The 15,957-nt window shown below is 41.0% G+C and overlaps 1 protein-coding gene across 1 annotated transcript in view; it reads right to left on the bottom strand.

Annotated features, from left to right (window-relative positions):
• cdh15 (cadherin 15, type 1, M-cadherin (myotubule)) overlaps positions 1–15,957 on the bottom strand; it is a 38,344-nt gene that overhangs the window by 20,496 nt on the left and 1,891 nt on the right. The gene's annotated exons all lie outside the window — the stretch shown is intronic.

Here is a 15,957-nt window from a genome sequence, read left to right as displayed (position 1 = left end):
TGTATTAAAATATATACTTAATTATACTTTTGGTATACTACTTTCTACCTTCATGCAAATGTGTTACAAGTATACTAAAGGCTGAAAGACTTGTGGGACTACTTCCAGGTAAAAAAACATACTTTAATGTATTTAAACCACATCCAAATTATAATAATACATTGCAAATAATACAGAAACTTGTACTATCTCTAAATGTATAAACATTTACATATGGCTTTTAAACATTTTCAAAGGAAAACTTTAATAACACATTTTCAAATATTGCTTCTTTCGTACATAGGAAATCGAAAATAGAAATAGGTTTATTTCGGGCAGCAGACCTAAACATTACAAATAAACCTTTAAGGACAATTCCAGGTGAATTCAACTTGGGGGTGTATGTTCCTATCATTTTGGGTCTAAAAGAAGGAATGTGAAGATTTTCAGTTTAATCGCTCCTGTTTTGCGGTAGCTTGGTCTGTCCCCGCATCGCTACGGCAGCAATGAATGGGAGTGGATGCAAGTTCCGCTGGTTAGCCTGTTTACATCCCTCAAAGCCGCATTTTTTTCAGATTTTTTTCCACAGACAGCGTCAGATGGCGACTCAAACATGTACCGAGAAGTTTATTTACTTCAAGCAAGCCGACATGCTTGTAAAACTAGATCTAATTCAAAGTCTTGTGCGAGACCCTGCTGCCGTGCTCGGTGCATTCAGGTGCAGTAGGAGCTACCTTTTGTGTCATAAACACAGGAATATCGACTCTTTACTTGCTTCAAGTGTACATTTTTTTCAACAGACAGCGTCAGGTGGCGACTCAAACATGCGCCGATACGTATTTTTTACTTGAAGCAAGTCAAGAGTCGATATTCCTGTGTTTATGACACAAACGGTAGTTTTCTGACTATCCCTGAATGCACCGAGCACGGCAACAGGGTCTCGCGTGAGACTTTGAATTTAGATCTAGTTTTACAAGCATGTCGGCTTGCTTGAAGTAAAGAAACTTCTCGGTGCATGTTTGAGTAGCCATCTGATGCTGTCTGTGGAAAAAAATTGCGGCTTTGAGGGCTGTAAACAGCCTAACCAGCGGAACTTGCATCCACTCCCATTCATTGCTGCCGTAGCGATGCGGGGACAGACGCAGCTACCGCAAAACAGGAGACGTTAAACTGAAAATCTTCACATTCCTTCTTTTAGACTTAAAATGATAAGAACATACACCCTCAAGTTGAATTTGCCTGGAATTGTCCTTTAAAGAAGGATAAGCAAAACACATGTACATACACAGTGTAACACAATTCTTACCCAGGTAAGTAGGAACATAAAAAAAAAAAAAATTGCAGCTATGTTTGAAAGTTCAAGTCACCTCTTTTTTCAGTCACTCCCAGTATGAAATGTTCAGTCCACTGAGGAAGTGAAGAGGATCTATCCTACCGCATGGTTGAATGTGTTGGATATGTGTATGTGTGTGTGTGTGTGTAATGAAGTGATGAAAGGATCCAGGTTCTTGATTCTTTGCGGGCACCATATCTCTAGTTGTCCTCCAGGCTGTGGTTCGCCATCAAACGTCTCGATCCAGGCTCCAACATCCGGGTAGGTCCAAGGTTCAAAGGATCCAACAGGAAAACCTGACCTATGATGAGTAATGTCAGAACATTCTCTTAATTCTCTCAACTCTCAATCATGAAATACAATATATAAATCATGTTAAATCCACTCAATTCACAGAGAATATTTCTAACTGAATAAACATTGTAATATGACACCACACCCAATAATATCATAGCAACATTCTCAAAATATCAGAGATTAGGTTATTAAAATAACTTCTCCACATCAATAATATAAAAAATAACGTCTTCACATAGTAATAAGCATGCAAATATAACATTAATACCAGTAAGAAGACGTACAGTGTGCACCTTCTGCCATGTCTTAGCATAAAATAGTGACTCGGCGTGCTAAAAACGCAGATACTGTGCTAAATCATCAGATTTTACAGTTCAGTGTGCAACAAATTCTCAAAACGTCTCATATTGCACCTTCAAAATGAAGCTAGTGCTAGCTTTAACGCTAGTGATTCACACGAGTGGGTAACGTTAAGGTCTCTGGTATTAGCACTGATTAGCACTGGCGGTTAGCATTTAGCATGGAAAAAACGATTTCTCACCGATGCGTTTTCTTCTTGGTGGAGATGTCGGGTCCCTCTAGCTTCACTCTCACAGGTCCAGGGCGTCACCGGAGTTGTCCCGTAGTTTTTAATCACTTTTATCAACTTTTACTAGTGTCTCCTCTTCACAAGCTAAGTGTCGTGCTCGATGCGGGGCTGCTCGCTCTCCTGACAACGGCTCCGGAGGAAGTGAACCTTGTTCAGAGCAGGTCAAGGGGCGGGAGCTTCTTCCCGATTGGCTGACAGCTCATCTCCAGCCAATCTCTTTCAAAATAAACGTATAAAAAAATATTTTATCACCGTTCAATTTCTTTTTATAGGTAAGTATCTGTTTTTAATTATTAACATAACTTAGTATTTATTAATTAACTTTTTAAATATGAATTCAGCTGTTTTAATATGCAATCAACTAATTTTTAATACAGACTTTTAACCTTGGTTACAACAGACATTATAACATTAAAACAATGTGCTTAAAGGGATATTTCAACATTTTGGCAGATTTGCCCGTTAATCCCTAGTCTTAGGGATAGGGTTCGTTACTTTTACTGTAATTGACGGTAACCTACAAGCTGTTTTTAGATCGGCGGGGCAGAGACATGAGCTGCTCAGCTACCGCTACGGAGACTATCAAACACACAATCCAACAACTCTACAACGCTCTTGTGGATGATTGTTAAGTGTTAATTAAGTGTATTGTTTCATGTGATTTCATGCGTGTAAGGTTGTAGCCTATCTTTTTTTTTTTTTTGCCAAACACACAGCACAAAATTTAATAAACGGGTTTAGGTGCATAGGCTAATACCACTTTCCAAAATGTCCTGAAGTAGGCTACAAGCATAAATAACTTCACTTTATAATTAAACTCAAATGTAACTTAAAATACACTCAAACTTAATATTACAGTGTTGATATTAAAATGTATACTTTCAAAATATGTTATCATTGTATTTTACAATGACAATTTTAGCATACATTTTAAAATATATCAAAAGTATGTGTGAAAACAAATTTCAAATAAGTACACTTTAGAAATTACACATAAATTTCACTTTAAGTATATTTTTGTTTAATATATTTCTATAAAGTGTAATATAGTATAATTATTTTCAAGTGTGTTAAAAGTGTTAGCGTGAAAGTGTGATGTTAGTGTAATTTTTATATATTTATATAAAGTACAATTTGTATAATTACATTTTCAATATACTATTCAAAATACGAATATACTTGAAATACAATAAAGTACACTTTTTTTTCACCAGGGCAGCCCCAGTAAAAACCCCATGAAATGAGATCACGCGTTTCAAAGGCTTGTTCGTGCAGCGTCCCACTGAGGAAAGAATAGAGAAGCTGTAGTCGAGTTACTGGAAAAAAAATATATTCTTGTGAACACACAGGTGGCCCGAAGCCCCACTGATCGGGAAATAAGAAACCAAACCTGGTAGCTGTCTGGCTCACCAGGCGGACGGTAACTCTATTAATGATGAATACTGGGAGGAAACCTGTACCAGTGACAGGTACAGTGGTGAACCATCTGGAGATTTACTGTGGATGATTTTTGCATGTCTTTTAAGAATCATAGTTTAATTAACGGAAGTTTGTGGAAAATATAATGAAACTTTTATTCCATTATGAGAGAAAACTCCTTTAATAAACTGCTTCTTTAAAGGTTGATTAGTCTTTTAGAATCAGTTGAACAAGGCATCTTCATATCAATGTGTATTTATTTATCATGAGTCCATCCATACATTAGATGAAGTATGTATTTTAATATATGGATATTTAAGTGTATTTATATGCTCTATTTGCTTGATCTCTGTCTGTGATTCCATCAAATATTTTGTTACTAAATCATTAGTTCATGCCGGTCAAACAACTTTTTGCTCAGTGAGAATTTAAACTTGAAAACAGCTTCTACAAGAAAACTCATGCAACTCAGTTTATTAATTACTTTAATTGAGGGTTAGGCTTCTTTGCCGCTTCAACAGAAAATCAATTCCAGAGCAAACAAAGTATAAACGCCTTTATGTGAGCAGCTTATTAGGCCAAAGCCCTGACACCCTTCAAATATAATTTGTGCATAATGCAGTTGTGAATATCGCCTTCACAAATTGGCTGCCAATAGCTCAAGTTGGAGGTTTGCAAGTTGAAGAAAGAAGAAAAATGCAAAGAGTATCTCACATTACACTGAAAGAACAAAAATAGAAACTATCTGGTTATATCTTTTTGAAATCTCACCTTTTTTTTAACTTGTCATAAATGATTAACAACAAATGTTGCATGAAAAAACAAACAAAACAAAAATATGGTAATAGGTTTTATCTATCTCAGCAGAACAAGGAAGATTGAATTATACATTTTAACTGATTGGACACATTCATATTTTGAACTGCTGTGACTCTGTTGGCCTGCAGGGGGCAGTGTTAGACCACGTATGTGTTCAGCGGTGGAGGCGAGCCCCATGGAGACACAGAGCAGATTGGAAACTTACCAGACTTAAAGGTTTGTCTAATAATAAGAGAGAATCTGTCTGGAGAACAACAAATAATGACCCTGAGGAAGGAGAGAAAAATATTGAACGGAAAAAGAGCAGAGAGCGACTCACAGTGTGACCGTCAGCTTTTAAAGAGTAGTTTGTTCATCAAGATAACACAAAAGAGCCTGGCAGCATTCATGACTATAACACAACACACCACACACACACATAAACACACATAAACACACACTATAATAACCTGTACATTAAAGACAACTAGTCTGTTCACTGTAAAAGTCCCTGAACATGAACAAAGCTCATTTACAAACCTGTGATTTCTTTGTCAGTGCAGAAAAACAGTGACTCCGAACAACAACAGTAACAACAATGCAACATTTCTAAAGGCAGCAGCAGTGAGAGGAGGTGAGTGTGTGTGTGTATGTGTGAGTAGGGGGAGGTGGGGGGTGGAGGTGGTGGTGGTGTCTATGGGTTACTGCAGCGCTGCCTTCGCCCTCGTCAGCCTCCACCAGGGTGGGTTTTTGCCAATTAGAGGCAACACATATGACACACTTGACTCCCCCGCTTGAACCATGGCTGGAGATAATAGGCCTCTTCCTGCAGCTCAATCGATGACATACTGTCCCAAGGTTGATGTCTGCCTCGCTACACACACACACACACACACACACACACACACACACACACACACACACACACACACACACACACACACACACACACACACACATATATACAGACAACACACATCCACATGCTTTCTCTTCCTTTCTCTCCTCTCTCTACCTTTTATCTGTCAGAGAGTAAAATGTCAGCTTTTTGTTTCTTACACAGAAACACACAAGGTACACACAGGTACACACTTGCAAACACATGCACACTCACATCTCTGCTCTCTTTCTTCTCCCCTGTTTTTCCAACAATAAAGAAAGGCTTCCAACAAGAAGAACGCACGCTGAGATAAGACACTTTTGCAATTTCTCTGCAGTGATGTGTTCATATATAACTAATGCATCTGTTAAGCGTGTTCATAAGTCGAGCTAAGCCCACAGGGGTTGTCTGGGGCTCTGTGAGGGCACCTGAGTCATGGGGCTTACAGACATTATGGTAATGGATATCTGCTGTGTACTGTAATAGGCAGACGGCTTGCGTGAACTCGCTTCTCAGTTACAGGTCTCGACGTCGTGGTTTTCTGACTTGCATCTCGATTCGGTCGTTAAGACCTCGACTGTCGATACAGCTGGGTCATAGCTGTGCTAAGCAGAAGCACAAACATTGTATCAGGGGGCGAATTCACAAAGCTCTGTGTGATACAAATCCACCTGTGTCACATCATCCCCTCAGCGCTGAGCCGGTAATGGATAAGAGGAAGAGGAGGAGAGAGAGTTGGGGAGATGATGCTGCTCTTTGCATTGCTGGAAGAAGAGATGGATGGGAGAGAGGAAGGAAGGAGAAGCAGCTGATGGATGGAGAAGAGTGGAGGAAGGCCTCTGCATGGCTTTTTTTGGATGGCGGGGGTAGAACTGAGGGGAGGGGTGGACGGGGACGGGAGGCGGGTGACAGTTATGTGCGTGCGTGAGCCTAATCTGCCTCCATCAGCTGTCAGAGTTGGGGATGTCAGGGCTACCGAGGCTCCTGGTCCTCCCTCCCTCTTTCCCTCTCTTCCTCTCTCTTTCTGTCTGTCCCTCCCTCTCTTCACTGGCAATGTCATGTTGTCAGCCCACATATGCTTGTCTGCAGTGGAGGGGTGGTGGGGGGGTCGGGTGGTGGAGGAGACATAGGCACATGGGCAGCCTCCGTCTTTTTCCTGTCGCTGTCGACACTTGTCTTATTGCCTGTGTGCCGCCGCCGCCACCGCCGTTGTTCCTTTTTAACCCCTTCAGCTCCCCCTCTTCTCTCTCCCTCCTCCCTCCGTCTCTGTGCTTCAAAACTCACACTCCCGCGGTTTTTACCTCTGATTTTATCTCTTTTTTTTCGTTTGTTCACTTTGACGTCCACAGACTTTGTCGCCTCTTTAATTTAGGCAGCAGGGTGGTGTATTGAGCACGGGGTCTTGTCCTTCAGAGGATTCGTACCCAGCGGTGATGCTGCTCTTCAGCTGATCCTGAGCTCTGACCTCCCAGTGCTGGGAGGGAGAGGGAGAGGGAGGAGGAGAGGGAGAGGGAGTGGGAGGGGGAGGGGGAGGGGGCCTCACTACAGGGTGATTGTGTACTAGTTTCTGGTTCTCACAACATTAAAAGAAAAAGAAAAAAACAGCGACATGTCTCAGGGGTCAGTGCAGCGGTGCCTCTTTTGATACGTTACCATTACATTCAAGTCAAGGGAGTTAAAAGATCGGTAACCCTTTCAGAAGAGATGTAAAATCACATGCTCATAGATTGTAAATTAGATCTTTTGGTAACACTTACACACTATTAAGCATTAGTTAAGCATTAAATACTGGAACTACTACTCATTAGTATGTAGTTTACTAATGACTAACTGTACTTTCTATAACTCTAACACAGTCAAAAATGTTTTACTCATCATTGATAAACACAAACTGTATTTATAATGAGTGTTTTTGTGTTATAAATGAAGAATTCAGTATTTATTAATGCTTAAGTAATGCTTAATAGTGAGTACTTATTATAAAGTGTTACCAAAAGATCTAATTTACAATCTATGAACATGTGATTTTACATCTTTTCTGAAGGTTTTTTTTTTTTTTTTAAGTCTTTGTCAGGGGGCAAAAAAATTCTCATCTCATCTCAGTCAAAACAACTGTAGTTTGTGCAAATAGTGTTGCATAATTTATAAAGGGTTATTGACTGCAAATACATTTTTTAGATCAAAATAAGTTTTTTTACACAAACAACCTGACATCATCTGAAACATCTGAACTCTGATAGTCATTGTAACCATCATTGTGAACTGTGAGAATAAATTAATGAACCAGCATCACTGGCTTCTCCTCTTGGACTCATGTGTCCTGAGCAGCGAGCGGTCCATATGCAAAGACAGCAGTCAAGCAGTCAAGCGTTTATATCTATATGGGTAACAGTGCTCTTGCCCCAGTGACCTGCCCCTGGCACCTGCCACAGGGGACTGTGGGACTACCTGTCAATCAAACTCCCTCTTCCTCCTCCTCCTCTCTTTCTTAGGGCTCGTGCTGCAAGTCTTGGCGAACTCATTACATGCCACCCCCCCTCACCCCCTTCCTCCCCTCCCTCCCCCGCCATCTCCCTGTTTCCACACAAAGATGATATCTCTATACGTGCCCACCAGAGCGCTGCACCGCCCTGTCTCAGCGTGCATGTTGCATGTTAACTATATATCCCATGTACTAACTGTACAGTAGCAATGTGTGTGCATGAATGGATTTTTGTCCTGTAGCATATTCACCTACAGGCTGCAGTTGTGTCTTACTGAGCTGCTACACAACCCTGTTGGAAAAAAAAAAGAAAAAAAAAAAGATTTCTATTCTGCAAGATATTAATGCAGAGCAGCTTTAACAAGGAGCAGGTCAAGTCTCACATTAAAGCCTCTGCAGACTACTACTTGTGAAAAGACTGATTTGAGTTAGAGAATTAGAGTGGCTGTGTTAACCTCCGTGCACAGAAACTGGGAGAACGTCTAGGTCAGGCCGAAAGGTATTCTTAATTAATGTTAATATTTAGCCTCAGCAACAACATGCATGATTCATAAAAAATGTGATCAATGACATGAAGCTTTCATGAGGGAGCTCTGGTGCAGTTTATATTAAAGTTTCAACACTGCACCTGCACGCAAACACTGAAAAACACACACACAAATGTTGCTCAATGAAAACACTCTCTGTCACACACCGACACAAATGCACACAACTGCATGCACACACACCCCTCCTGGCTATGAGTACCCTTGCCCCAAGTGCTCCCTTGCTGCAGTCTCCATATCAGGCAGGGAGACAGTCTGAGTGCTTTATGTTTGCTGTAACACAGAGTCATCACTGTCAGAGCCATTGATTTGTCAACAACATAGTGATACACTGTAGATGGATAATGGCCCATCTTGTGCACAGTTGCTGCATTTTTCTGGACAGCAAAGGAGCATCTGTTGTTGTTGTTGCTTTTTCTTCTTTCCTCTCTTTCCTCTCTTTCCGTCCTGCTCCTCCTCTTAAACCTCCCTCTTCCCACCACCACTGTCCTCCTCCTCCTCCTCCTCCTCCTCCACCACCACATCCTTGCAGTTTGAAAACAATAAAAGAAAAGCAATGTGTCTTGTTCAGCTACTAAATAGCTGTCTGGTTTGTGTCTCCTGAGGTGGTTGCACATCAGTGGCTGGCCCATCTATCAGACCAATGCACGGCCCTCAAACCTCCAGGTATAAAGATGATAAATACCCCACCTACTGAAAAGGGCAAGGAAAAAGATGGATGGATATGGAAAAGGAGGGACAGTTACATATATCGAAATGGAGTGACTGTGGGAGGGGGGAAAAAAAGTGGTGAATTGAAAGAGAAAAATGGGAAAGAAATCAAGATGAAAGAAATCGAGGAACAGGAGAGAAGACAGAGAAATAAGAACCATTGTAAGTGATTATCCAGAGATTTAAAGGTAATTTATTTTACAGGTCTGTTCCTGAGAATTTCTTCAAAGTTTCCTGAAGAGAACAACCACCAGGTTCAGAGGCAGGTATTTTATTTTATAATCTATAAATTAATTAGTTGGGTTCATTTTTGTCTTTTCATTTAGACCCTGATGAATATCTATTTCTCATCCCAGGCTGTGTTAGCTTAGCATATATACTTTATCTAACCTGTGTTTATTACACTACACTACAAAGTGGATGCTTCTTTCCACAAAAAGTCTTGGGTGATTTTTTTTCTGCAAATAAACTGTAATCTACAGACTCCCATCTATTTATAAGGATTATTTCAACATCATTAAGTCAAAACTCAGATCTTACTTAAAGATTATAGTTATTATGAAATATTTGCAGAAATGTTAATATAGCTTGCTCATATATGACCTGTTTAATGTGAAGAGTAAAAATGAACAAATGTGAGACGTGGTCGACACATTTGAAGCCTGATAAAAATGTAGTTTGATGACAGTGTGAACTGGGAACAATTTGAATTTTAATCTTGCAATAGTAACATTTTAAAATGCAAACTACAAAAGCTAAAAAGCTTTGGTCAGGTCGGCATGACCAGGTATTTCCCTCTTACTCTTACTAATCTGTAGTGTCCTGATGAACACATTTTCATCCATGTATACCTGAGTAGAACAAAGACATACTTTTACAAAGGACTGGCAGTTTAAACAAATGATTTAATAATATATTATAAATGTGATACATCTTTTTTTTTTTTTTAAAACAGTTATGTCTGTGACTTCATGTTATTTAGCTGATTGCTTTCAGTGCTACAGATTTTTTCCTTGCAACCACTTTATAGCTAAGACAGTTTTTTAAATGTGTAGCCAAGTTTAGTAAATCACTAGCTTGAAGCTAGCTAGCAGCACTAAGAACTTAAGAAGGGCAGAGTAAGTTGTGAAGAGCTGATACAACACAGTCCAGGCTCCCTGTTCTCATCCCCTATTCCCTCCTCTGTTTGATTAAACAGTACTCTCCCTCCTTATCGGGGCTGTCGCTGCATGAAGGAGCTATCTGCTGTGTGACTGGCAGACTACTGCCTGCTGCCTCTGATAGCATTCCACTCTGGTTAGGTAAATAGGAACTTAACTGAACTGAGACAATTTAAACAGTCTAAATGTAAGGAGATTAAAACTGGCCAAACAGTGGCTGAGCACAGGGATGCATCACTGCTAGTTATGCACTGCCGCAGGAACGAGAAAACACACACATACAAGGCGCACGCACACACAGACACACACACATACACATTTCACAAAGTCAAACAGAAAGACATGAGCATCAGTGGCGCTCAGAAAAAGGCACAAAGAGCAAGAGGACACGTAGAGGCAGCCTTTAGTTGTTTTTGATGCCTTGGTGCCCTCTGACCTACAAAATCACTGTCTCACACACACGCACGCACACACACACACACACACACACACACACACACACACACACACACACACACACACACACACACACAAAGAGATACAAATGGCATGAGGCAGGCAAAGCAGGATGGACCTGGGGACAAGTTTCCGCCTGGACGCCCTCGTATCTGAGCCAGTCCTGCCCTGCTCTGCCCACAGGCCTTCCCAGACTGGCCAGTCGACTGAGCGACCTACCCTGACTCTAACGCTGTGTGGCAGCGGGACCTAGAGACAGATGTTCCCTGCCACTGGCATGGTGCTGAAGAGGAGATGGTATCACACATGTGCACATAGTGTATGTGGCATGTGTCTATGACGACTGAAGGGACAGGGAGACAGAGATGTTGGGAGGAAGGAAGGAAGAGGAGCAGCACAGGGGTGGGTGGGTGGGTGTTGGTGGAGGAGGGTGGGGTGGGGTGGGGAGGGGGAGGGGGGTTGTAAAAGGAGAAATAAATCAAGTCAAAGCCATTCGTGGCAATGGCTGCTGCAGTGTCATTAGGAATCCCGTCACGCAGCAGCTTCTCAGAGCAGTCAGCAGACAGGTTGACAGCAGGCCAAAGAGGAATTTTAATTTTTCCCCCCTGTCTCGCAGCTCCCACCTCAGATACATTTCCTAAACCACCGGCTCACTCTGCCAGCAGCAGCGGTCCTCACACTCATCCTCACCACTATGAGCCCCCCCACCCGCCACACACACCTCTGTATCATAATAACGCATGTTAGCCACAAAAATGTGGTTCAACCGTCAAAAAAGTTTGAATCAAAAGTGACAAATAAACCACAGATCATTTTGGTTGGAGTGCAGCTCGTCTGCTGATACTAGATCAGTGGTTCCCAACCTTTTGTTGAAGACAAGCCTTTTTATTCTATTTTGTTCCATATTATTTTACTTTGTTCTATTTTTATTTTGTCTTTCTGTCCATTTTCCTTTGTTGTGTCATAATTGTTATCATGTCCCTATTGGTTGTAGGTTTTTGTTCCTATTGTCTTTGTTTATACATGATTTTAATTATCCAATTGGGTATGTTATTGGGATTTAAAATTTTCAATATGTACAAATATAATTTTGATAACCTCACAACCTCAGAACAGACAAAGCTCTGTGGACCCCCTGAAATAACCAATGTACTAGATAACAATGATTTAAGATGATTTTTTAAAACATGTCTCTATTTTATTAAACTGTATCGATTATTTACTAAAATGACTGGTTATCTCCAGCAACATTTTTTTTTACAGTGCAGCTCTGTCCTCTTGAAAAATCAGGGGGGTATAAACACACACACACACAGTACGGAGCTGGTGTTACATGGTGATGGTGTAATTTACACTTTTTCCTCTTTTTCTCAGCCTGCCACTGCGCCAGTGTGCGAAATGATTCTCTAACATTTCCTCAGAAAATGGTTAACATGTGCGAAGCCGCCCTTTTTCAGATGTGAACTGTAAATGATAAAATCACAGCGTAAACACGTCGTCCACGTCACAGATACAGAGTTTTTACTTCTTTTTTAAAGAAAATCGCCAAACGTGCAACTCTGAATGTTGTAAAGCAAAAAAACAACCCACACATGAAATAACTTAAGTAACGATAAGACACAACTGAGGTTGAAATCATTCACTCCGTTACATTACAGATTGAATTATAGGGTGCAATCGACCTGTCACGTGTAGATAACATCTCCTATAGAAGTGGTGTAGCAGATAAAGTGAAATAGATACATTATGGATCTGGAAACCAACAGATCAAATCAGCGTTGTGCAGCACAAACACACACACAGAGTGTATGTGTGTGGGTCTGTGGTTGCTAGAGGAGGAGGAGGAGGAGGAGGAGGAGGAGGATGTAGTAATAATAATAACGCTGGCCGGGCTGAGCAGGGCAGAGTAATGCTGCACATTTCTCCTCACAGCTGCCACTTTAATGAGCAGACAAAATGGCCACCGTTGAATAATTAATATGCGGGTCCATTAACAAGGCATTAGAATGCATTCTATCTCTTATTGATTTTTTTCTCTGACTTTTTTCTTTTTTTTTTAAGTTGAAAACTTTTACTCCATCCGTACAGACCACTCTGCATCCAGCGGATGGAGCGAGTGAAATATGGCTGCTGCTGTTTAAATGTCAGCTTTGTAATTACACATGGAGCCACGAGCCGGGCTATCCCCCGGCCTCAGGGCCTCTGATTTATGGTCAGGGCCCCGATGGTAACAGCACAGACACACACACACACACACACACACACACACACACACACACACACACACACACACACACACACACACACACACACACACACACACACATACACAGACAAAACGCTTTCACACATTAAACATCCTCCTCACACACACTCACATGTACACACACCAAAGCTAAACTCAGATTACACACCTTTAGCCAGTCTACCCATCAGGATTATGCTTTGGAAACAAAATAACGAGTACGGTCAGTCTGCTGTTTATTTCCAGGGGACAGCTTGACCCTTTAATTCACACTTCAAAACCATATTCTGTCCTGTCTCAGTCTTTTTTGTGAATAATGCATGTGTATCTATTATGTCAGGTTTGTATGTAACAGTGACAGAGTGAAGCTTATGCATTATAAACATGACATATATAAAGAACAGGTGACATTTAAAAACATCAAGACATTCTGACAATAACATTTTTCTGTCTGTTCTTTTTTATCTATAAGTGGAAGGAAGAAGTTAATTTTCAACAAAAACATATTTTTGGGTGGATTTATTATTGTCAGTCATGTTGTTGTTATCTGCAGCTAAATCTGTGACTCTTAAACGGTAACAAAGAGCTTTGACTTGAGTACTGTACTTTTTTATTATTTTTGAGGGCACTTTATGACTTGGACTCCACTACGCTTTTTGACTCCACTACATTTCTATGAAGTACATGTGACTTTGAAGCAGAGTTTTTCGTCAGAGGAATGAATTTTCTTTCATTTTCTTTTTCTTTTATTTTTCACTGTCAGTCACGTTTGAGTCGTTTGTCAAATCCGATGAGTTCCTTGCTTTTTAAATGTAAGGATTTATTTTCTACGTTTTAAAAAAAATATTGTATAATTTAAACATAATCAGGTTTTGAACAGCTCGGACTCTGATGTGCACGTCTTTGACATTCAATCAATAAATCTACAAGTAATCAAAAGCTTCATCATTAATGAAAATGATCGCACACCTTCATCTTTTACCACTGCATCAAATCAGAAAGAGATAGTGGAGCGTCACTCCTCTACATCCAAGTATCTGTTACACTTATTTGAAGTATAACCTCACCGCCCCCGTGCCCCCTCTCTTTCCTCCTCCCGGCGCTTTTTTGCTCAGCGGTCTAACACACTCTAGTGGCATGTGGGACACCCTGGTTCGATACACCCTCCCGTACGCACTCCGCCCATCAGTCAGATCCTAGGCACAGATACCTGCTGGGAAAAACCAATCTATATCTGGACGAATGGAGGAGGAGAGGCAAGGCCAGATCAATGTACAGATATTGATACACGCAGCCATGCAAGGAGACTACACTCACTCTGAGCTCATTCTCTCTCTCACTGAAAAAGATTAGGATTCGAGATGAACTGCTGAGTAAGGTGTGTGTGTGTATGTGTGTGTGTAGATGACAAAAGAGACATTGTAACACACTGGCAGATACTACAGATAGAGCAGAGGAGAGAGAGGAGAGGAGTGGAGAGTAGCAGAGACACAGATTACCACCACAGAGCTCAGTAATGGTGTGAGGGGAGCACGTCAATAATAAATACCTCCCATTACACCACGGTGGACGGCCGCAGCAGCCTGTACAGCACACAACACCTGCTGACTCCCTGATCTACCTCAAATTACAATGATGCTCTCACACTGAGCCCCTGTGTGTACGACATACACTACTGACTGCATCAAACACATGCAAGACGACCATGCACACACAGGCACATGCATAAAATCACACGTGCGGCTGCAGCAGCGCTCACTTCATTTTCCAGCACAGTACAGAGGTTGAACGTCAGGGTTTGATCCCCTCTGACGACTCCCTGCTAGGATCTGTTTTTTTTTTTGTTTTTTTTTTTGTGTAATACTCCCTCTCCTCCCTCCCTCCCTTCCTCTCTTCAAAGAGACGAGGCTTGACATCCAGGTGTTTTATAGTATTTGTGGCTCTGATCATCCATCAAGCCGATCGATCACTCTCCCAGCAGCTTTTATTAATGATCTTGTCAGCCGGCCCGCTCTTGGGTGCAGCCGCTTGTCCAGAATGATAGATCATTAGCTAGTCTGCCTGCTATTTATTCTCTCATGACCTTGTCTCTCTCCATTGTTGAGTGGGCCGAGTTATGAGAGCTAGAACATGATAATTCAGTATTGATTCTGTTTTTTTTTTTATGTTTGTTTTTTTTTTTACCAAAAAGTTTTTAAGAGCTGTCTTCAACTGCAAAAACACAGATAGTGGCGGAGGATCTATTAAAAGCATTTATTTAAATATAAGTAGCAATGTCAGACTTCAGATTAACATCATATTTCTTTATAAGTAATACACTATCCTGTATCACCCTCTGAAATGTGCCAATGCTGAAGTGTAAGGTAGCTTAAAATGAAAACATTCAAACTAAATACAAATATATTAAAGGGATAGTTCAACATTTTGGCAAATTGGCCCATTGCCATAATCCCTATAGTCATAACAGTAGGTTCGTTACCTTTAATTATCGGTGCAAGCTATTTTTAGAACGGCGGAGCAGAGCTGTGAGCTGCTCAGAGCTACGCTACGGAGGCTCATGGGATTTCTTGGTTTCCCTCATCAAACTCATCAAATACACAATCCAACAACTCTAAAACGCTCTGGTGGACAAGTTGTGACCTGCACATTCACCACGCTATGAGATAATAACACAACGTTACCAGACAGAGTTGTTTTAGAGGGAAATTCATGCAAAACCGCTGATAGCCGTTCCACAGAGCAGCTCGCGGCTCTGCTCCGCTGTTCTAAAAATAGCTTGCACCGACGATTAAAGGTAACGAACCTACTGCTATGACTATAGGGATTATGGCAATGGGCCAATTTGCCAAAATGTTGAACTATCCCTTTAAGTTGTACTTCGATATAGCAATTGAGTAAAGTGGTTACTGAGTATTTAGTTACTTTCTGGACAAAGAAGTCATGCATGTTGTGCAACATCACAGGCAGTGAGACAAACATAATAAAGAGATAGTAATGAGGGACAGAGAGTGGAAGAAAAAAAAAAACTGAGAGAAATAGACAGAGGGAAAAAGGTCAAGAGAG

Source organism: Trachurus japonicus, chromosome 3 (assembly GCF_045865225.1).
Source record: "Trachurus japonicus isolate A0001 chromosome 3, Traja_1.0".
NCBI lineage: Eukaryota > Metazoa > Chordata > Actinopteri > Carangiformes > Carangidae > Trachurus > Trachurus japonicus.
Note: the sequence above shows the minus strand (reverse complement) of the source record. Positions and strands in the feature narration are given on the sequence as shown.